Genomic DNA, 23,345 nt, shown 5'->3' with positions numbered 1-23,345 from the left:
TCCGGTGAAATATGATCATGATAAATTTTGCACAAAACGTAACTCAAGTAATTTCGTGAGATTTTGTAGCGAACGAAGATTCAAAATTGTGATGTATTTTCTTGGTAAAAGAATTTCCTGAGATATAAGGGTTGCGAACGTCTTAACAATGAGATCTCTATCTAAGTATAGATCAAGGATAAAATCGATAGACTTCCTTTGTGTCTTCGGTAATATAGCATTGTACTGCGTTATACCTCAATATTAAGCATGGTTAGCCTGTTGGTTATCTTCGGGCTCTAGCTCAGACAAACATTAAATATACAATAAATGTGTATTTATAATTAACAAGGATCCCCAAAACCATACGGGTAAAATTCAAACGAAGTACCACCTCCCAAAAATTCATTTTTAGCGGATGCTAAAAAAAATTAAACCTATTTTCTAAACAGATTACAGCAATACAACTTTATAGACTCACTTGTTTTGGATGTGCGTTTATAGTCAGTCTAGATAAACGATTTTATAAGTATAGAAGATTTCGTCCTCGGCGGATTAGGGAAAGGTCGTGGGAAACCATCTCCTCCAAAGGAAAGCTTCGTATGTTTTAGTATAAATTAAACGTGCTCAACTCAGATGTGCTTTGGAATAAACTGAGAACTGTCGAGATATAGCAGACAGAAAATTAGATTTTTTTTTTTAATTAGTATTCAGGGTTTGGTGATTCTTAAGAAAGATCCCGTCTTTCGTATTTGAATAGATAACATGAAATTCATGACGCTTCCAGACCTTCTTGGTATTATTTTATTTCATATATAATTTTGAGCGTTTTTCACTGTTTATAGATAATTAATTTAAAAAAAATAAAGTGTATATAGAGAAAAAGGTTTTTTAATTTTTAATTCAATTTTGCATTTTTTAATTTTATTTAAATATAAGATGACTATATAAATATGTGGATACAGCTATTCAGCTTCAATAAATATATGGGTAATCTAAATTATTCCATTTTATTAACGAAAGCATGATAACGTGATTCGTGCAATCATTTCTTCGGATATAACATTTCAATTTCGACAACAGTTCACGAAAACCGGTCCGGTCACTTTCCCTGATAACCTCTAATGACAGATACAAAGAATCATCTCTCGCGAATGACTCAGATATTTATTTTTTGGTGCTTTCTCCCACACCTGTCCGGACGATCACGGATACGAACACTTTCCAATGGGGGGAAATGGGAGCAACGTTTTGCATGGCCTTGTTCCGAACCTAGCGCCGAACCGGACTCAGGCGAACTCCATCAGTCTCTGCCAGGCGTTTGTGAGAGGAGTGCGTGTCGGGCCAGAGTCGTATCGGCGCGAAAAGCAACGCGAGTGAAAAGTGCCGTGTTTTGTGAACCTGTGTGTTGGAATACCTTTCAAATCTGGAGCCTTACGTTTTTGTATTGAGGTGCGTTTGATTTTTTGTTTGTTTTTAAAAATCGAATTTATGAAATCGGGTCTTTTGTTTTTTTTTTAAGATTTCGCTGGTCGAGTAAAAAATGTGAAAGTCAAACGATACGTTACTCGTATCGCGATGGTCACGCTAGTTAGCTATATAATGTATGGAATGATTTATTGCGTTGAAGTCATGTCCAGTTATTAATTAGCTATTTTGATTGTTTTTAAGATGTTACATTCTGATGAGCAAACTTTCTCTAATCGCAAGTATTTGAGTGACATTACACATTCATTACTCCATAAATTACATAAATAAATATTTATATTATTGGTAGATAATGTTAATGAAGATCTTCCAGCTTTCGACTTAAGGTCAAATGTTTTAAAATATACACGAAGTGTTTTATTATATTACTTGCAAATAAACATAAAACAACACAAAAGCGATATTACAATAATAATTAAATTCGTAAAAAGAATAAGCTAGACATACATATATGTATTTACTTAAGCTAAGTCCTCATAGAACAAATATTAAATGACAATGTCTACATGCCTCTTTATTTACAAAGAACCTATTGAAATTAACTATAAAAACTAACTTAACTATAATTAGTATTTGGCATGTAACTTACAAGGTCAAGGGTAAATAGTAAAATAATGTCTTCAAGACAAATTAATAATCTTTGTTTTGCATGTTAAGAACTTCTATACTTATATACTTTTAACACAATTAATGTAATTTTTAAAATGAAATTTGTAAATTTATTTCTTATACGGCTTAATTAGACCTGCGTTAATTTTTACGACCTACGTCATTTTAATACATTCAAGTACTTAAGAACTTTAAACGAAAACAAAACTTTTTGGTGTTGCTATTATTATTTTTTTATATATATGTAGTATATAATATATAAAAAATAATATATATGTATATAGAAGTATTTTGTAAAATACGATTTACATTTTTTTTTATATTGATTGGTTTTCTTATAGAAAAAATACTATATTTTACTTTTTTAATTATTGTAACATAAGCATTCGCATCATTAACTTGCATTAAAATTTTAAGCGCAATCTTGTACGAAGTGAAAAGTTTTTCATTGAAGTAAAAAGGAATGTACTTATTTTTTAAATGGCCTCATTAAAATCTAAATTGGATACTTCATAAAAGATTTTTTCCAGAGAACGCGGAAGGATAAAATTGAGTCACTTCTAAAAATGTGCAAAGCAAAATTGCTATTCGTTTTTATACGAACCATTGAGATTGAATCTAACTTTTTAAAAATAATACTTTTACATTTCCTTACAATTCAACATCTTTACTACAATTTAAAAAAAAACTTCAACATATCGTTAAAATATTCCAGTTTCATTTTTACCGATATAATGTTAACTTACTTCTAGGTTTTTAAACATACTTTAATGTAGATTTAGAGTGTAGCCTTTCGACTGTATCATGCTAAACTATATCGTAATATGTGCCTATCGTTTAATTAAACAAAGGCTTAACTGCCATTAATCTCATCTCATCTCTCAGCCGAAGGACGTCCAGTGCTGGACATAGGCCTCCCCCAAAGATCGCCACAACGACCGGTCTTGTGCAGCCCGCAACCAGCTGATCAAATGCTGTTTTTTAAATCATATTAAATTGTCATGATACATTATCGCCAAGCTTTGCAAGTAGTACAGCTAGCTATTACGCTATTGAAAGGAGTTTAATTCAAAGTCAAAGTCAAAAATCTTTATTCAATATGGAAGTGTTATACTTACTTATTGACAGTCAAAAATCTCACTCACCTCAGAATAACCGGCGAAAGATACTCAGCGAGATTTTATTTACAAATTTCAATATAACAAGTATTGATTTCATGATTTCATGTATAATAATAATAATAAATATATTTTCGTTATTTGAAACAGCCTGGAGGCGATCATCTCATTCCCAAGGTGTGCAATCAACAAAAAAATCATTACTGTTGTAATATCCTTTAGCACACAAACGCTCTTTAAGGATTCTTTTAAATTTTACAATTGAATATTTTTGAACTTTTTCTGGGATCCTGTTGTAGCATTATTAGGTAAATTCTAATATTACAATATCTACTAACTTTGCATTTATAAGTTTGTTAATTTTATTATAAATGAAATAATAAAATTAAACACAAACAGTATCGCGTAAGATGATCTCTTCATTCAAACCCAACCATGCTAAACATCGTTAACTTCAATATGTCTTACTACAAGATCTACGACTTTTTCTCGTTCGGTTTATACCAAGTAAACTAATATGTTTTAAACATTGTTACTATTAAAATATTATTAAAAACTTTGTCAAGGTTACCATTGAAATTTTTATTTAAGAACAAGAATGAACCTTACCTTAAAATCTTCTAATAATTTATTGTTATAAGTAAGAACATTGGGTTATTAATACATCGAAATGATACCGTTTTTGTTTTACACAATTTTTCTTATAATATAATACCGCCAAGTATTGTTGTGTAACTACAGAAATAAGGGATATAACATCTTAAGTCCCAAGGTTACGCATTAGGGAGGAAAGGAAAGATCAAAATTTATCGAATCTCATGAAATATGTAAATCTAAGATCTATTTACAGTATCATCTATGCATATCCCCAAACTTGTAGCTTTCTTAGACTATAAACTACATATCTAACGTCTTATCATTTTTTGCTAAATTTCGAAGAAAAATATTGAAATAATTTTGTCTTTCATAGCCGTTATTGTTTTATTAACAGAAATGAAAATTAAATTCCTTTTTCTTATATGTATATATAATTATGTTTTTTTGACGTTACGAGGAGAGGCAATCTGTCTTATAAAAGATATTCCTCAATACGCAATTTCGTTATCGTTTCGTCCGATAATAATGATATGAAAAGAACACCATTAATATTTTTTCCGAATAAACAATAACCGTAATAATGCTGACGTTAATGAGATTAAGTTCAAGGCGTATTTTCTTTTTCGTCTTATTATCTCCAAAAATTTTGACGCATTCAATGTTTTTATCGAGATTTTTATTAATAAATGATGATATAAAACATTACAAAATTCTATTTTAGAATATTTGTTACTTGCACATTCACGTAAAAAATTTAAAAAACAAAAGTTATAATAACTTAGCATATTTTATAAAAGCTTTAACACTGTTTGGTTAAAGTGTTATTTTTAATCAATAGTGTACACGATCTGACAACTGGCATTCATTGTCAATACCCTGCAAGAGATACCGAGAAATTTCTTTGGAGATTGTTTACAAAATTATCAGATCATGATATATTTTAACGAGTTTTTGTAATAAATGTAGAAACAACTATATTAGTGTGGTTTGAATAAGAACTTTATTTTTGACGCTTTATTTAACATTTTAATAAATTTGTGATAAGGCTAACGTCTTCTTACCATCAGAAGGAATTGAAGCAAATCAGGCGATGACAAAATAATTGTATTACAATCGACCACGAATCCAAGTGAAACTTGCGGTTACAACATTTTTTGAATAGACTAAGTAAATATCAGACAATCATATAAAAAACAATATATATATCTTGCCTCTGTGTGGAACGTACATGCAAGTCCCCGGTATTACTATTGTAGTCACTTTCATTCAGGTGAGCCCCCTGCTAGTTTGCCTTACATCTTATCTATTTCCAAGCAACATACACGTTAAATTTCTAATAAGACACTGTCTTGTTATAAATTTACGCACACAAATGTGCCAAACTATTAAGTGTATTATATAACCTTTTAATTATTTTTTAAACACTAATTTCATCTAATTTATGTCTATAAAGTAATGCTATTTGAAGATAACTCATCAAGCGAAAATATCAAAGGATCTCTTGAGTAAAAAGCCTAAAGGCTTCTCTGACAAAAAATACTAAGTAACAATTAATTCAAGTCACTTATCATGCCTTTGTAAACAAGATTTCGTAATATCCGATTGTTCCTAATTAATAAGCCGAGTTTTCGTAACTTATTTGTTAGAAGAAAATCGGTTGGACATGGTTCTGGCATCGGACCGTAAGGACGGGTTTTTATTGGGCAATTCGATTCCGGCGGTATTTTATCTAAATAATTTAGCCAAGATTAAAGAAGGATACCTTTACTGTTGTAGTTTTTTTTTTGCCTGGTTGACTATTTAAATATTAATTACAAAGGGAGTTTTAAATTTGGAACACGTCCGACTATAAAAAAAAAGGTGAAAAATAAACATTCACAATTTTTTTATCTTTATAGAACTATCATTTTTTCATCATCAAAATTAAAATCATGTAGTTATAATTGTTAAAAAAATATATATACATATAATATAGAGTCCCAAAAATTTGGAACGACCTGTCTGGGGCTATTTTTCCTGAAAGTTGAACTCTAGAGCCTTTATGAATAGAGTGAACAGGTTTCTTTTGGATGGGCGTGTACCAACTTCGTCTTCATCTACACTTTCCATCAGGTGAGATGGAAGACAAACGCCTATTCCATTACAACTATAAAAAAATAAAAAGCTGTGCAGCAGACATACCTACAATTAAATAAAACCACTTAAATTTAATACAATAAAATTATTCATATCTTTATAATAATCAATTAAGTATCTTTTTTACATTGAACAAACCAACTAATAGTGTATAAATTTTAATTCAATAATTTCATATTTCAATTTGAGGCCGTTCCTGTACCTATGCAACCTTTTTTATTTTATGAAATCGCCGCTGTTTTTGCGTCTGTGCCTTTGCTTAACTGAATTGCTGACATTTTTTCAGACTCGCAACTATTAAAAAAATAGGTAAGTATGAATGTAGGTACATTGTTAGCATTAACTTTAATTACCTATACGTATGAAGCCCTAGTAACCGCTATTTGTAAAAAAAATTAAACATATATGATGGAAAGTTTACTCCTGTCGCTTCGTATGCAGAGTAGTATGTTTTTTTTTCCAAATGTATTTAATAGATGTATTGATTCGGTCCGTTGAAACCGTATATAAAATAAATGCAATAAATACTTTATGCTCGAAACCTTGGCATGAATATATCGAAATGATTGATCAAAACATTCTTACATATATATTACCTTATTTATACATATGATTTTTCCTCGCTTTACTGCCTGCACTGGTGACAGGAGGGCTGGTTAATTTTTTGCCGGTAATGCGATTCAGCGGGGAAACGGTCTTGCCACCATTTCACGCGGTCATGATTAGTACAATCACTATTTTTAATTTTTATTAATAGTTAAGGGCCTAATGTTAATTATTCTTATAAATTAGAATTTTCTGTTCATTGTACAGGTATAAAGTAGTTTTTGGAAATAGGTATCCCTTTTTAAATTGCTTCTACAAATTCTACAATAATTTTCTTTGTTAGATTTTTATACAAAAAACTAAATATAGAAGCAATTTCTGAATGTTATCTAATGAAGTATGTTTAAAACAGCTGCTTTAAAACAGCTGCTTTAAAAATAAGTTTAGGAACAAAAGATTAACTAATTATATTTCAGAATTATTCTAGTAAATAGGATTCTGTTTTTATTATTAGCAAAAAGTTTTTAATTATCGTTCGATTAATATTAATTAAATTTTATACATTATTCTTTTTAAAATAAATGACATTTGATAACACAAAAATGGCAATAAAATATCTTAATCTTTTTTTTAGTGTTTCTAAAATAAAGTTTAATTATTCTAACGATTTATTTTTCTCTTTAAAATTCGGACATAATAGAAAATGTTCACGACTGAAATCACACAGCCGGCGAAACAAAACATTTGTAGATATTATTTTTTTTAATTTGAATCTGTAGTAATAAATAAAGACTGTTGAATTTGTCAGTTGGATTCAGTTGGATTCAGTTAGATACCCTTTTAAGGGAACGTAAATGTAGTCAATTTAAATTATATATATATGTATAATAATAATAAGTTAATTATAAATTTAAAATGAGTGAAATGTTTTGAAAATGTGTGCAAATATAAAAAAAACATTTACATATACAAATACATACTACGCATATTATTACAACATTGCGCCGTGTACACATCACGTCTATACTGTAATACATAGACATTAATTACCACACAAACACACACTGGGAAAAATGTAGTGATGGTCGAATTTTTAAACTACGGTCTCTCCAGGCCAGGATCATCGTTTTAATATTGCTGTATGAAGGATGAATTACTAGTAAGTGAAACTTTGAAAGCTACCAAGATGAACTAAATGATCCAAGTAAAAAAACTCTTTTTAACTACGATACTTTGATCAATTAATTGCAGCTAAAATGCGGAAGCCAGGGAAAGATTTAATCTCTTACTTTTTTGTTAAATTCTCTCTTTTAACTTTAAAACTTCAAACGGAAATCTCTCATTATATAATTGGGTGTTTAATTACATCACGCTTCGTGTGTATTACAATTTATGCAATTTCTTATGCGCGCGTTCTAAAATAAATATAACGAATACGTAATGTTCTTTAATAAAATGTAAATTATGTATACCTTGAAGCTAAAGCCTTAATACATCCAATATCTTGGAACACATGTAACTTACTATAAGAAATTCGTCATAATTTTTTCGTCCATTTTAGCTGAAATATATAAAACCGATCCTTGTTGTCTTTTTCGGGTCTAATGATTTATTATTAATTATAAATGAATATGTTTATACACACAAACAATGAGAATACAAAAATATATATTAAATACATATTAATAGACACGTATGTTATTTTTACACTTTCTTTTGTTTTTGATATGAATATTGATTAAGGTATTTCTGGAAATAAACAGAAAGATTAGTTCTACTAAAATAGTTTTATGGCAATTCAATGAGAAGAACCCAACTCCTACTCTTTTCATTCAATCAATGTATTGATTTTGATAGTACGCCTTCATACGATACAAGCTTAGAAGCCGAGAGCACTCAAATTAAAATGCTTTCTATTGATTTATGTATGTTTGAATAGAACCTTCAAACCTTGGAAGCATTCGAATCAAACTTAATGCGTAACTGCTTTGGGTCCATTTACTAAGGACTAGAGAAATTAATTCATTTGTCCTCTACATTATAATAGCTATATCTATATGTAAAGTTTGTGACTTTAGTTGTACGAGGTAATCTACGAAACTACTCATTCGATAACAACAACAATTTTACACATAAAAAGTTTTAAAGCTTAAAAAAACACCGTAAAAAAGACGACGTATATGAAACGTAAATATATATGTTTTATATACGAGTAAGTAACGGCTAATACACAAATTGATAAAATATAACTTAAGGAAATATTTAAAATTTAAAATATATGTGGCTACGTAAATATATTTCTATAGATATATTTAAAAGGTAGTTAATTTTTATTTAATGTTGAAAACCAAAGCTTTTCTATGGCAAGGTAATTTCGGAAGGTTTAATATAAAATATACTACGAGACGGAAGGTATGCGCTTCGATACATATTTTATTATAGTATATTCATCGATTTATTCTTTGACATATTATTAAAAGTAGATAATTTTATACGACAGGTTTTTTTAAAAAGTCTTCCTAACAATAACGACGTATCTTTTCTTGTTCAGATTTCTCGAATTTATAAAATATTCAGTAATTTTAACAATCTTTGAGGGCAGTGAGGTATGTAGCGAATTCAATTAAAAAGTTTGATTTATTAAGACGAAAACGAAATGGCATTTTTGAAGGCAGAAAAACGAACCGATTGAAATATACTATTTATAATTGAATCCAGTTTCTTATTAGTTAATTTGTGTAGGAATGTTTTCAAAATGTTTTATTACTATAATTTTAATGTTAATCAAATATAAATTCATATATCTATTTACACCAATTACACAATGCAAACAAGTACAATATGACGTGTGTGGCGCAAGCGCATCTGACTCATGCTTACAATATTTTATTATGCAAATTAAATTTATAAAATTGTAGTCTTTGTTTGCCTTTGTTCTTCAATGAGAATTATCCCTTAAAACACGAGCGGTTTCGTTAAAGGGACACCTCGCTTAATTGCAAACTGTTACGACGTAACTTCCTGTTACTCAGCACTCACGGAAGTTTTTATTAAACTTTTGTTTTTATTCGGACTTGAAAATAAATGGAGATAGAAGGAGAATTTAGTTTAAATGTTTTGTAAAGACAAGACAGTTATCTCTCGAGGGGATCGTCTTCGTCCGAGACGAAGTTATGTACGAGACATGGGCACGTGCTTCCTCGAAATGTTGAAACAATTTACATAACAATGTGTGGTACCTTCGGGCAGTATTGGCATGTGTGCAGTTTTGATTTATTTCTCTCAGACGGTTTATAACTACAATCTACTGAATCGGACAAATTATTTACTTATTAATACATACACACTTAAGACAAATAATTATGTAATTTAATTTCAGTTAAATTAAATTACATCTAAGTAAGTAATATTAATATAATAAGTATTCAATTATATCTTAGGCAATTTAGAATCCATGTTCAATTATCTTACAAAATAACCATGCAATAAAAATCGATGTATGAATTGTCATTCGTCGGGGACACAAAAGAAAAAGTTTGTTCACATATAAATGTACCAGAATGATAATATCAGGAAATTCATAAACATTTTGCGTGTTTTATTTTGACATCAAGTTTTATAGCTTTAAAGTGATATCTGTAATCTGAGATCGTATTAAATCTTAATAGAATGTTCGATTCAATTTGCTGATTCGAGAAGGTGACAACACGACGTGCATATTTTGCCGAAAGGCCTTAACAGTCTACATAACAATGCGATCGTTTTGAGCTTCATGTTTCTATCCTAGAGCACAAAAGTACTTATATGGATTGTTTTTATAAAACTGTTTTTGTTTGCATATTTGTTTAATGTTTATCTTTACAGCGATATATTAAATGCTTCATAGAAATCAGTTCTAATATTTCATTTAGCACAAAGGTTTTTTGAAGTTTGTTTTGGCTACGGTAAGTGGTCTTCACCGATTTGTTACAACAAGTAATGACTATTCCTTACATCGTCAATGGGCCACCAACCTTGGCAGCTAAGATGTTATGTCCCTTTTTTCAGTCATTGCACTGGCTGGCTTAATATTCAAACCAATACACAACAATACTAAGTACTTCTGTTTGTCTAAAATATCTGATGAGTGGGTGGTATGTAACCAGACGAAATTGTACGAATGGTACAAATGCATAGTCAATAGTTCAATATTATTTTTTCCAAAATGGCAGACAAAGGTATATATTAAGGAGCCATTCAATATTTGTACGATTAAACAATCTTTGAATTCCATAAATAACCAAATATCAAAACGAGCTTTTTCGAATGGAGACCATTTGGCAAGACAAATCCACACTGGATTTGTCATGAAAAGCCCATTTAATCACAAAATTCTCTGAGAGTACGGTGTTCCTCGAATACTGTAGCCGTTAAACCTTATTACTTGTATCATAAAGGTGATTGTGCAACGAAACATATAAATATTTAAATGACCGTCCGTACAATGGTTTGTAGAACATCGCTTTGATAAATGGCGCTGTGGGTTGAAGCGACGTGCGATTTAGTCTAAAATTCAGACTACTAAATTAGGTAATTGATCGCATAATTTCTATTTAATTATTAATAGCTAAATTATACCGAGGAGTTGTAATGGAATCTTATTTTAGAGAAGATTGATGAATGAGATTTGAAAAAACTTATAAGTAATTATTGAACCGAAGATTATATTTAGGGTATTTTTTATTTGATAATTCAAACAGAACATGCTTGGACATGATGGATGTCATGTTACCCGAAATTAGCATCAATCATGTCAAATATATCAAGTAAAAATGTACACATATTATAATTATATTCTTCATAGAATGTCAATAGTAATTCATTACATTATTCCATTGACCAATAATTAATTGCATTGGAACAGCGTGGTGCAATAAGTTCTCCTTAAAAAGGCGAGGAGGGCTCTTAGCTCAGCAGTGGGAAATTTAGCTTAAATTAAGGTTATGGAAGTCTATCAATATATTTTGCAACGACTTTAATAACAGGAGTATTATGTGTACTCGTATGTCAAAGATTACTCGAATACGGATAAATCGATTCAATCAATAAATAAAATAAATCGATTAGATAAATCGATTCAATAGACAATCATCGATGTTTACTTGTCAAACACAATACGATAATTATAAAAACCATAGGAACAATAAATTAGATTTCAAAAATATTGAACTCAAAACTAATTAATTACAAAGAAACCAAAGCGTGTTTTAAAACAATATAGAAATCCCATACTTTTTTTATACGATGCACAATGCACGTGATATAGTGTGGGTGACGTTAACAATGATGAATACAGACGGAACGAAATGACAACCGCTTCAACTATACTAATTCTCACGGCAGACGACTCTCTTTTGCTACAATGGAACCGTTTGTCTGTCTTCCATTTAATAGTTTTAGAAGTGGTGTGATATAAATATACGTACTGAAAAAGACTTGCCTCATTCCCTATGTTCATATATTTTCAGAGAGTGGGTTACAGCTACTATACGAAAATCTCCACTAATAATTGTACTGATATAAATATACGTACTGAAAAAGACTTGCCTCATTCCCTATGTTCATATATTTTCAGAGAGTGGGTTACAGCTACTATACGAAAATCTCCACTAATAATTGTACTTGAAATGCACCTCGTGTTCGCCGGAATTATTTGAAATTGTTGGTGGAAATTGTGGTAACGGTCCAAAACATCCAAAAGGAAGCAGTCATTAGCCCGGCTTAGATTAGTGTTACATTAATCTGATTATGTTCAGCCGCTAAAACTTGCTATTCAAAGTTTCCAATTATTAAAATATTACCTCTTCTTTCTCAGTTCTTTCTTTCAATCTTTCCTTTGTCTAAATAGTCTAAAAGTAGAAAAAAATACTTTTACCATGATAAGGAATAGTTTAATTATAATAAATAAAAATATATTTTAGAGTAAAAGTAGTTGCATGATTATTCCAAGTATTTCTTTAAAAAAATACACAAATATATAATTTGGTAGCTTAAGTTTTGAATTATAATACAGAAATATAGACATGATGCGATAAAAATAAACTTTATTTTGTAATCTATTAAACCTTCCAACAAATAGAATTGCATTAATAACGTCACCGTAAATAACAATGATAGCGGTTCGTAAGGCACAGATAGATCTAACAAATTGATTTAGTGAAAATGGCGATTACGTGTTTATAGTCTATCGAAGACGCACCAAGTCGGTTGATGTAGGTACCTAATCCTCTTCATTCTTAGTTACAAGTGCTGAATCAGGGGTAATATTTATTAAATCTATATTAATACAAGGGGCTAGGTAAAGAAGAAGTCTTCTCATCTTATTGGTCAGTTGATTATATTTGAGACATCTGTAGTTATCTATGGATAGAATTAACTCAATTAAGTTTTTTGGCAACTAAACAAATAGCTAGACGAAATATGATTTCGTTTTTTAATAAATTTCTTCTATATATTTTTTAATTTTATATACTTTCAAAGGGTTTGCAAATTGACGTATACGATTTTGAGAGTGTGACAGTATAGTATACTATCGGACCGCGTCTGTGCTAAATGAAATTGAAATTTAATGGCATTATGTTATAACAATATGATGTAGCTCATATTGTGCTGGAGTACATTAATATAAAAACATTTTTAACCATTTACATACACTATATAAATACTATTGTTTTAAGAATTAAAACAATAGTATTTATATAGTGTATATGTATATAGTGTATAGATACGGCATATATAATATAGTGTATAGGTACGGCAAATCCAAGATGTCTGAAGCTTAAGGGCAAACGATAGCTCGTGGCATAATAAAAGTAATGTTATAGAATATTTTCGATTCATCGCTAATATACTAGTAAGTAAATACTCTTTTGGTGCTAGTTAACTAGTAATTTATAAACAGTTTATAACACATTTTCTTTTGCATTCTGTATTCATTTAAATTCTTCAACAAACAGACGAAGTAGAACACTTTTATGCGTTTATAGCTATCATTAATTTTGCAATGTATCGGTGAGCATTTAATTACCGAAAACATTTTCAAAGGCCAATATCGAACACAAAGTTTATTTAATTAATTATTAAACTTCGGATATAAACGTTGTACAACGGTGTTCTATTTATAGCGCTGTTGCTTGTTTTATAAAATTGTTTTAAATACTTGGATAAAACAATATTATTACTGATGCTCATATAAGTTGTTTATTATTTGTTATTTTAAATATAATACTTTGGGTTATATAACTTTTTGGATTTTAGTTATTCTTAGAAGTTTATTTATTATTATTTTTTTTTTTAAAACAAACAATTGTTTATTACGAAGATTCAAGTTTTTAAGGACAATTTCAATAATAATAAATATTGTTTTCTGAACATATACAACACCTAATTAGATATTTTTGATGGCACTGTCAATCTAGTCGATTTTTTATTTTTTTAGTAATCAAGTGTTATACTTTATTTACTAAATAATATTTAAAGGAAACAAATGATGATATATCCCATATTCCATCTTAATGGATATAAGTGCCTGTAGCAATGGAACTATAAAATTTCATTCCATAAATTAAAAAAATATATATTAAAACCGGAAAATGAAAAATCGAATTCAGATCATCCTCCTGAACTGAACACAAAAAGTAAACATAAACAATTGAAAAAATATATAAAAATATTAAAGTACCTTTAAAAGTACGAAAAAATTTTAATTGGGTTCGTATCCAATTAAAACAAAAATGTTATCAAGAGCAATCTGCCACTACGACTAATCTACTTGAATAATTATTTGTTTATTCTCGTAAATAAGACACAAGTTCTTAACCTCCACACCGATATAATTTAATTATATTTTTGTAAATTGGCAAAACTTCTATTATTTTATTACTTCGTATTTTATTACTAATAATTTAAACAATTCAATTACACAGGACCCAAAGAACGAACAGGGCAAGCTATATAAAACCGTTTAAAAATAAAAGCTCTTTCTCTTAAGAAGGACTGAAACTTATTTTAAAGCAAAATTCTCGACGTTTTCCTTTAAACGGCGAGATGGATTTGGGATCATTTCTAAAAATAAAATTACTGAACGAATTCGATCCGGCGATCATGAGTTGAAACCAACTGTCAATAAATGTTTAATTTAAATTATATTGAAATATATAGCGTCCATAAAATGTTTTTGCCACGAGATGCATGCCTGTTATGCATGTTTAAAATATTTTGAAATTTAACTACATTTTATAGAGAACACGATAATTACTATTATGTTTATTCAATAATGTATTTGTCAAATTATTGCAAGCAATTTATCTTATAAATAGATTTCGTTATCACGCCATACGCAAATTTAATTGATGAAATATTTTATAATCTATTTAATTAACAAGCAACTACTGAGTTCTAACCGAATTCAATTTAATTATGTATTTTAAGTATTGAAATATTTATCCACAGACCTTTTTCCGCTTGTTTAATTCGGTCGGAATTTTATAACAATTCAAAAGTTCTTATTAAAAAGTAGTAAATTGTATTTTGACTTGTTTTGATTTACAACGGAGTGACGTCACATGACAGAAAATGTATCGGTTTACATCACAAAAGCTTGCAGTCCATACTAAATACATATAATATTCGAAGTTATATCACAAGTACGCGCACGGCAATATTTGTCCTATTCACTAATGTATTTATCATACTATACCACCAAACAGTATTTACTATTATTGTACAGTTAGTTAGACTAACTAACACACACTCAAGGTTGAGAGCACAGGCACAAATATCTTAATTTCCAGGTTAGGTCTAGGTTGGAGCATTGTTGTACGTTATGATTAAAATTTCTTGCAGCGCCAATGCTGTTGGTCGACATGTGTTATGGTCGATGTTGTGATTTTAGCGATTATTCCTCAACACAAATGTGTCTAAATGTGTTTCATTCTTCGATGTTAACTGTTGTTAATAACTATCAATGGATCAACTTAACGAATTTGAAGAGGCATGAATGTAATTTTCATGGTCCTTATCATACAAGATCGATTCTACGTGTTTTTAATAACTACTGCATCTGATTACAATATAAACCATAAATAATGAATCCATAACTTATAGGCTAAAAGTTTAATCAGTGCATCGCCCGAAACTCTTTTTAAGGTCGCTATAAATTTATTTGAGCTTAAAGTCGTTAACTATCGCGTGATATCACAACATAAATCTATGGCGTTTGTTGATCATGGGTTCAACATGGTTTTACATTTCTCTGGGATCACGATTAAGAATAAATTTCTAAGCTAAATGATTCTTTTACGTCTTTCGGATTGGCCGGATTATATTTTTTAACTTAAACTAAATCAGATCTTGTGTTTTGTTTTTGATTAGGTTTTTATTCATAAGAAGCCAGACCAGCCGGGAGGGTCGCTAGTTAATAAAACTGATATTTTATTAAAAGTGCCGTAAAAAATGTTCTCTTATTACAATGTTTTATGTGTCAGGTTTCTGATTACTTCCTCTGAGAAGCCCGCCAAGTGCGTTGAAATATTTTGGGTATTATCAATATTCTGTAACATATTTTACGTTGGTTAACATTTTTATAATATTAATAATATTTATTAAATTAAAAATACACAGGGATATTTTTTAGAATAATTATTTTATTTTTTGTTATGGAAAATTTAATAAATATTAGTTGCATTCAAGTGCCATAAAAAGGAAGTGTTGATTTTTAAATTTATGTCTTTTTTTTCTCCCCTTGGACTTTAGGTATGGAATCAGTTGTACTTGCTTATTTTGCTGACGCTAAAACCTTTAAAACTATCATACTAATCTTCGCTACAAAGATTTTGGTAAGTAACATTTTACAAGTGTTTATTTTCATTATAAACTCAGCGATATATGTCTCGGATTAAATTCTGCTACATATATGCCCAGCAATGGAATATATCATATTATAAAGTAAAACATATTGTCTACTGTCATACTATATATTAATATAATACTCTAAAATCATTATATATTTAAGTTCGTAACGTAATCTTTACGAATATTACTAAATGTCCCGTTATTATTCCCAACATGGACTACACATACGCAATCAAGTAGGGAGAAGTTAGTTATGAACTTCGTGTGCCCCACTCGGCCCTCCCGGCGCGGCGGGGCAGTCGCTGCGCAATGTTTTGTAGTGACTGGCGGGAAAGTTCTTACTTTACCGCTTCACGTTTTATAAATCGTCTCAACGACTTTAAAATATCAATACAACTGTTAAAGTTGTACCAACTACAATTATTAGTAGGTTTGTTTATAAAAGTATTCAATTAATAAGTGAATAGGTAGCAAGCTATCCGTCCCGAAAATGTTTTATAACATTTATTATTCATTGTGATGAGTTAAAATCACGCTACGAAATTCTATAATAATATTCTATTTTTGTAAACTTATCGGTACTGTAATTTATCTTTAAAATAAACAGATAGAAAACTAACAAATTAAACTTTCTGTATTTGAATTATAATGCTTATTATTACATTCGTGAGAGCGACTCAGAGTAATCATAGTAATCCCGTCGCCATAGAACTTTCAAAGAACGATAGCTAACACTTTCAACGTATTGAGAGATTATTTCTTGCCCTCGTCTTCATTTCTGAAAATTTTTGGAATATAAGAATTAGTCACGCTTCAGCTCATAAACTTGCTGCAAAAAAAAACTAAAAACTCGCTGTTGCGAGTTTTCAAGTCGTGTATGGGAATCGTCAAAACAAACCAAATGTACCCGAAATGTGCCCCAAATGACCAGTAATTATTTAATAGTCCACTATCCACCGACTTCGTTAATAGATCCTCATCTATTGTCATATATAGTCATGTGAATTGGGCAGACTTGTAAGGTTGCAAATCGAAACGAGTTAATTGACATTAAGAAGTATATTAAAATCGGTTTTATCTATAAAGGTATGTAACTAACATATGCGTTTATATACTGACTTGTTAGTTACATACAAGTAACACTAATAAATGGCTTGCCTTACCGGCAATCCGTTGTATTACAATCTATGTTACTGGTTATCGGAAAAGAGTAACTACTGAGATTCTTGCTGATTCTTCTCGATATAATCTACACTTTATTAATATGATTTTTCTGACGAAACACATATTATATCTCAAAATACATTATAAAATTGCCAGATACATATTTTTATTTACATTTGAAAACATATTTTATATTCCTAAAATTACATACAAATTAATATACGATAAAACATTTTAATTACTAGTAGTAGTTAATTAATTAGTACGTATTGAAACTTATGCAACCAATATATATTTCCAGCATTCATTTCATCTGTTTCATACCGCAGTACTTTTTCACATAGTTTAACAAGCTGGGTACAATTAAATCTGAAAAATGCACGTTCCATTTGTACTTTTATTTCCCGACCGTTTTCATCACACAGACATTTGTTGCTTTCGCTTTGATCTCGCAGATAAAAAAAAAGTGTAATTATTACCATTTCAGTAGTGCTATTGCGGGTGTATTTTATCTTTTATTAATAACAGAAGAATTATATGTATTGTATTTATTAATTAATTACTGTTTTATAATGAATTACAATTAGAAAGACATAAGCAGTTTTGTGAAATATAATTGGAACTTGACTTGCCTTATGCCTGAGAATATTTAAAAAGTATGCATTTAACCAACTTCCGTCTTTGCGGGGAAGAAAAACATCAAAAGGATTATTTGCTTGTATTGTAGTTGTCTTGACGTATTCTAGGTATTCGGTACCTTACCTACAATCTTAAATTTACATATTCCATGAAATTTGTTAATTGTTTAGCTTTATGTACTACTATGATTTCTTGATTGTTATATCTTTAATTATATAAATCTCTAATCCTCTTAAGAGGATTTAAATATTTATATCCACTTTAATTGTACATACTTCCAAAGTTCCAAAACAAATTCGTCGACGTTCCATTTGTTAGCACATCCATAACGAATATCAGAGAGTATTTAAACCTCTTGACCGACGGTATCGCGGCGATTAATTTTGACTAATTTTGTTTATTAGCTTTTGCTCTTATTGTTGTAATATTTTTGATGAAGCATGGTATGACCGTCAAAATTCAAAAATTGTTATCAAACCAGTTTCATGTCAACGCACTAATTATATATTGATACTCTTACAGTAGATTCATATCAATAATTTTACTAATTTCGTTAAAGCTCAACCACTTGGAGTAAAATGTGTATACTAGCATTATTTTATTGAAACGTGTAAATAAAATAATGAGAGTAAGAGGTATCACGATGGAATAGTGAAAAGGTCTGAAAAGCAATGAATCCGAAAACGGGTCACATTTTTGCCCCAATGCATTTCAACTCGGGCACTATTCATATGAGACGTTGCAACTTGCCGCTTGATTTAGCAAGTAAAATGTAATTAACTCGTGCAGAAACATTCGTGTCCCGTTTGTCGTTCATTTACTTATTGATATTTGCTGTTAATTTTTTTCGCATTCTCTCATTCATATGTCACTTTCGCTTTGATCTCGAAAGGAAAATAGTAACGTCTGTGTCAAACTAACTGGAAAACTTTTTTTTACGATATAGGTAAGCGGACGGGTAAATGGGCCAGCTGATGGTAAGTGGTCACCACCGCTCGTAGATATTAGCGCTGTAAGAAATATTAATCATTCTCTACATCGCCAATGCGCCACCTACCTTGAGAGCTAAGATCTTATGTCCACAACTGGAACGAAGTATTGCAGCTTGGCGGTAGAGTATATGATGAGTGGGCGGTACTTCCTCAAATGGGCTTGCACAAAACCTAGTAGGGTTTTGTGCAAGTGTTATAAAGTAGTAAGTAAAGTGTTATTAATACTTAATTATAAAACAGATAAAAGAACTCATTTACTTTTATTGATATGTATGCTACTATCAGAGGCCTAAACTACAATTTAGAATATTTGGGTCATAGATAATACTTAATTGGTTTTAATGTTTTGTGTAAATTGTAAAAAATATCACCCGAAATAGTCCCAATACAAATTGAGATTATTTGGGCTTCTTTTAAAAACAGTTTTTAAACTTATCCCTCACGATTTTTGACTACACCGAACACGATACTAATTATTAACGAATAAAAATAAGCATTAAAGGAAGCAAGCAGGCTAATCTTTGGTTAAACACTAATCGCTGGTTCATATTGACACAACTATGTTAAGTAACGTTGTCAAAAAGTTTTCTGTATGACTTAACTCATACAGATAGTCGCTGTTAAAATATTTGTTTTATTTGTGTTGTTTGTTGTTTTGTGTATAAAATCAACATTAAACCAACACAACCGAAACAGGGTCACATTTCCGCCCAGTGCATTTAAACCAAGCTCACATCGTCTTATATAAATATATACATGGTTTAAGAATCGAAAGCATTTTAGTGTCACTTAAAACACTAAACATCCTTTGTTCGAGTATCATATGAAAGCATTTTTGATTTATAAATGGAAAATCCAGATTCTACCTAGAAGTACGGACAACAAACTCAGTAGGTAAACTTTTCGACCAATTTTCATGATTAAATACAATGAAATTATTATTTAAATAAATAAAATGTATAAATCGTTTATTAAGAACCTTCCTATGTATATTAACATCCGTGACATTGATATTTATAACCTTAAAGAATTTTAATAAAAGCACTTCATTAGAAGCTGTACATAAATTTAAGGTTTTGTTATTTATATTATATTATTTATATGTATTTTAATTAAAGTTATTTTTGTTTATTAGATCTGCGTTTTTAATTATATTATTGTAAATAGCTCTCATGTAATGTAATACTAAATGATAATTAATATTGTTCATACATTTTTGTTTAATTTGTTAATATGCTGATTATTCCTCAAATCAATAAACCGCTTGAAATTATTTTAAAGAGATGTAATTAAAATTATTTGTAACAGCAATAACGTTCAGATAAAATTACTAATATGCAAGTCTCAATTCGATTTGATATTACTGTTTCGTATATTTTATTGAATCATGGCACAGCTGATAGTAATGGGTTGACGAGAAAACTAAATGAAAATAATCATAAATCCATACAAGTAATGTTAAAATACAATTGTATGTGATTTTGGATCCCCAATAGTTGAACATTATAACGCGTAGCAATGTAAAAGTCGCAGATTCTATACTGATTCCTTGCGCTATCGTACTCACTTTTAAAACTGGCTTAACGCTTAACTAATGGGGCGAATAGGAATATTAGTAATTTCTTTAACACAATTCCTGAAAGAATTACATAAAAAAGAAAATTAACGTAAATTATAAACATCATTCAATTTTATTTGGCATAAAAAAAATTACAGTAATTTTTTTTATGCCAAATAAAATTGTCTGTAACGAAAGACAGAATAAAGAAGAAAAAAAGCTATTCTGTTATGTCATATTATATATGAATCTTTACACTTAGTCATTTATCTTAAACGATATAAGTTTTAAGTTTTGGTGAAAGGCCCGAACCAGGAGAAACTCTGGTGGTTTCTAAGGCACAATCATAAGTTAGTATTTGCGAACTGGTTTCTCTCGTATCCGTGTGCCCCACTGACCTCGTGTAAACATGCTTGCATATCAGATTATAGCTACCCAGTTTCTATGCGTTATTTATTACGTTTAAAGAAATTGCCTTTATACGATTTTATATCAATCACTTAAAAGGTACATTTAGAAATTAGAAACTTTAACGTAATAACTATGTAGTTCATAATAATGTTACGGAGACTTAAAAAACAATTTTGTAGAATCAATCAGATTGGCATTATCATTGGGATTGATAGAACTGAATTGTGATTCTTTTTGAATCGTTATGCTGTTAGCCCATGCGGAAAGGGGAGCCCACGCGAAGACTCAGTAAGACGAACAAAAAACTAAAACTCCAATAAATCGTAAAAGAATGTGATATCTACTAATATATCTTCGAATCGATATATGTTAATTCATATAACATAATAATTTTCGGCAGCGTTGCTTCATATTCACGAGAAATTTCATTTCGCAGAATACGTGTAAACTTCTCAGTATCATTTAAACACACAATAACAGTTAATAATCTTGTTCTATGAAAATGCCTCATTGATAATTGATAGATAAACATAATTTAGCTACTCCAAAGGTTGATCATAAAAATTAATAAATAACTACAACATCTATCTTTATATTTTCATAAACAACATAATATTTCTCAAATAAATTGTATCAATAAACAGTTGGATATAAGAAAATAATAAAATATCACAATGTTTTAAAACATTACTAACATTATCTAAAACGGGATATTTACCATGTTTTTTATTTTTATTTGGTGGAGCTCGATATTTCGACATTATCTACGAATGTCTTGTTTTAAAACATTTCTTAATTACAAATCAATGTACAAATTCTAATGTTGATTAATCACTCAATACCAACCCTAAATAAACAGGCTTTCTCAATCTCTAGATAATATTCCTTCGGGAGTTCCGTATATTAATACGGAACTCCCAAGTGTTGATTTAAATAAAGGCCACATACACAATATCACTAATCGTAAAAAGTTTTTTTCAATGTTCTTAATGTTTTTGTTTTTTAATTTGATTCGAAGCTTTTGGGAACTGGATATCCATACATAGTTGCAAGAACTTAGGTGAATATAAAATAATAATATGTACATATGTACAAGTGAGTGCTACCTATAAGTTACTTAAATATATAAAATATAAGGAAAAATGTTTATAAATCTGCATAAAATGAGTAAAGTATACGTAAATGTATTTGTACAAAGACATAAGACTCAATATACATAAGTAAAAATTTCAATAGTTTCGTATACGGATAATGTATTCACTGGCTGACGTCCAAGGATTTCTTTGTCCACTCGCTGGCTTTAGAGGAGTAATGGTAAACGGATTTTCACATCAGAAACGAAATATAAATGGGTATTTCGAAGAACCTTTTCACTTGTGACGTCTTGCGTCGTATCGAAAGGGATTATCTATTTATAAACTATTTCGAAAGTATGCGTATTCCGGGACATTCTTTATAAAATAACATTAAAGGTATTCAGGGTAAGTATGTTACTCGTATAACGGCATTGTTAAATTTCCACATCAGAGATGGTATGCGGATAAAATATAATCACAGAATTTTGTAAAATATCTATTCGTTTCAGAACGTTTTAATAACGCATACCGCATTTAGATTTAAAACATGCAAGTATTCTCAAAAAAAATAACACAAATTAATTACATTCATAGTCAATAGCGCTTGCCCGGATTTGAATTTGCTTGATCGATAAAATAATCGTGTTTTACGATTGTGTCCTAGTGGATGCAATCATAAAACAAGTATATACTTGTACATAGATAGCACAATAGATTAGTATCTATCTAGATGTTGAAAAAGAGTGACTACTGAGTTTCTTCCCGTTCTTCTCGGTAGAATCTACATTCCGAACCGGTGGTAACTTTACTTTAAATTGTTTTTTAAATGACGATTTTTAAAATGCTTGTAAAAGCCTACTTGAATAAAGTATATTTTGATTTGATTTGATTTATCTTGAATTACGAAATACTAACCTAAAAACATATTCTTTTTTAAATAAACTTTTCAATAGAATGCAAGAGGAAAAATGAAATGTATAATCACAATATGTGTAAGCGTCAATAGTGCAATGGTTTACGGGCCGCCTAGCGATATAAAAAGTCTCAGGATCGATCCTATCCCCTTGGGCTATTATTGTACCCACTCCTAACACAAGATAAGCTTAAAAGTCCTTAATTTCATTGCTACTATTCGCCGAGA

At 29.7% G+C, this 23,345-nt stretch overlaps 1 protein-coding gene across 1 annotated transcript in view; it reads left to right on the top strand.

Moving 5' to 3' along the window:
* Positions 1–1,272: 1,272 nt before the first annotated feature.
* Positions 1,273–23,345, top strand: part of LOC113401222 (uncharacterized) — a 61,805-nt gene continuing 39,732 nt past the window's right edge. Inside the window, exon 1 of the mRNA XM_064217841.1 lies at positions 1,273–1,431. The gene's annotated coding sequence lies outside the window, so the exon portion shown is untranslated. The remainder of the gene's footprint in view (positions 1,432–23,345) is intronic.

The sequence above is a fragment of the Vanessa tameamea genome, chromosome 19 (assembly GCF_037043105.1).
Source record: "Vanessa tameamea isolate UH-Manoa-2023 chromosome 19, ilVanTame1 primary haplotype, whole genome shotgun sequence".
Taxonomy (NCBI): Eukaryota; Metazoa; Arthropoda; class Insecta; order Lepidoptera; family Nymphalidae; genus Vanessa; species Vanessa tameamea.
The sequence above is the reverse complement of the archived record's forward strand: the minus strand, read 5'-3'. Positions and strand labels throughout refer to the sequence as shown.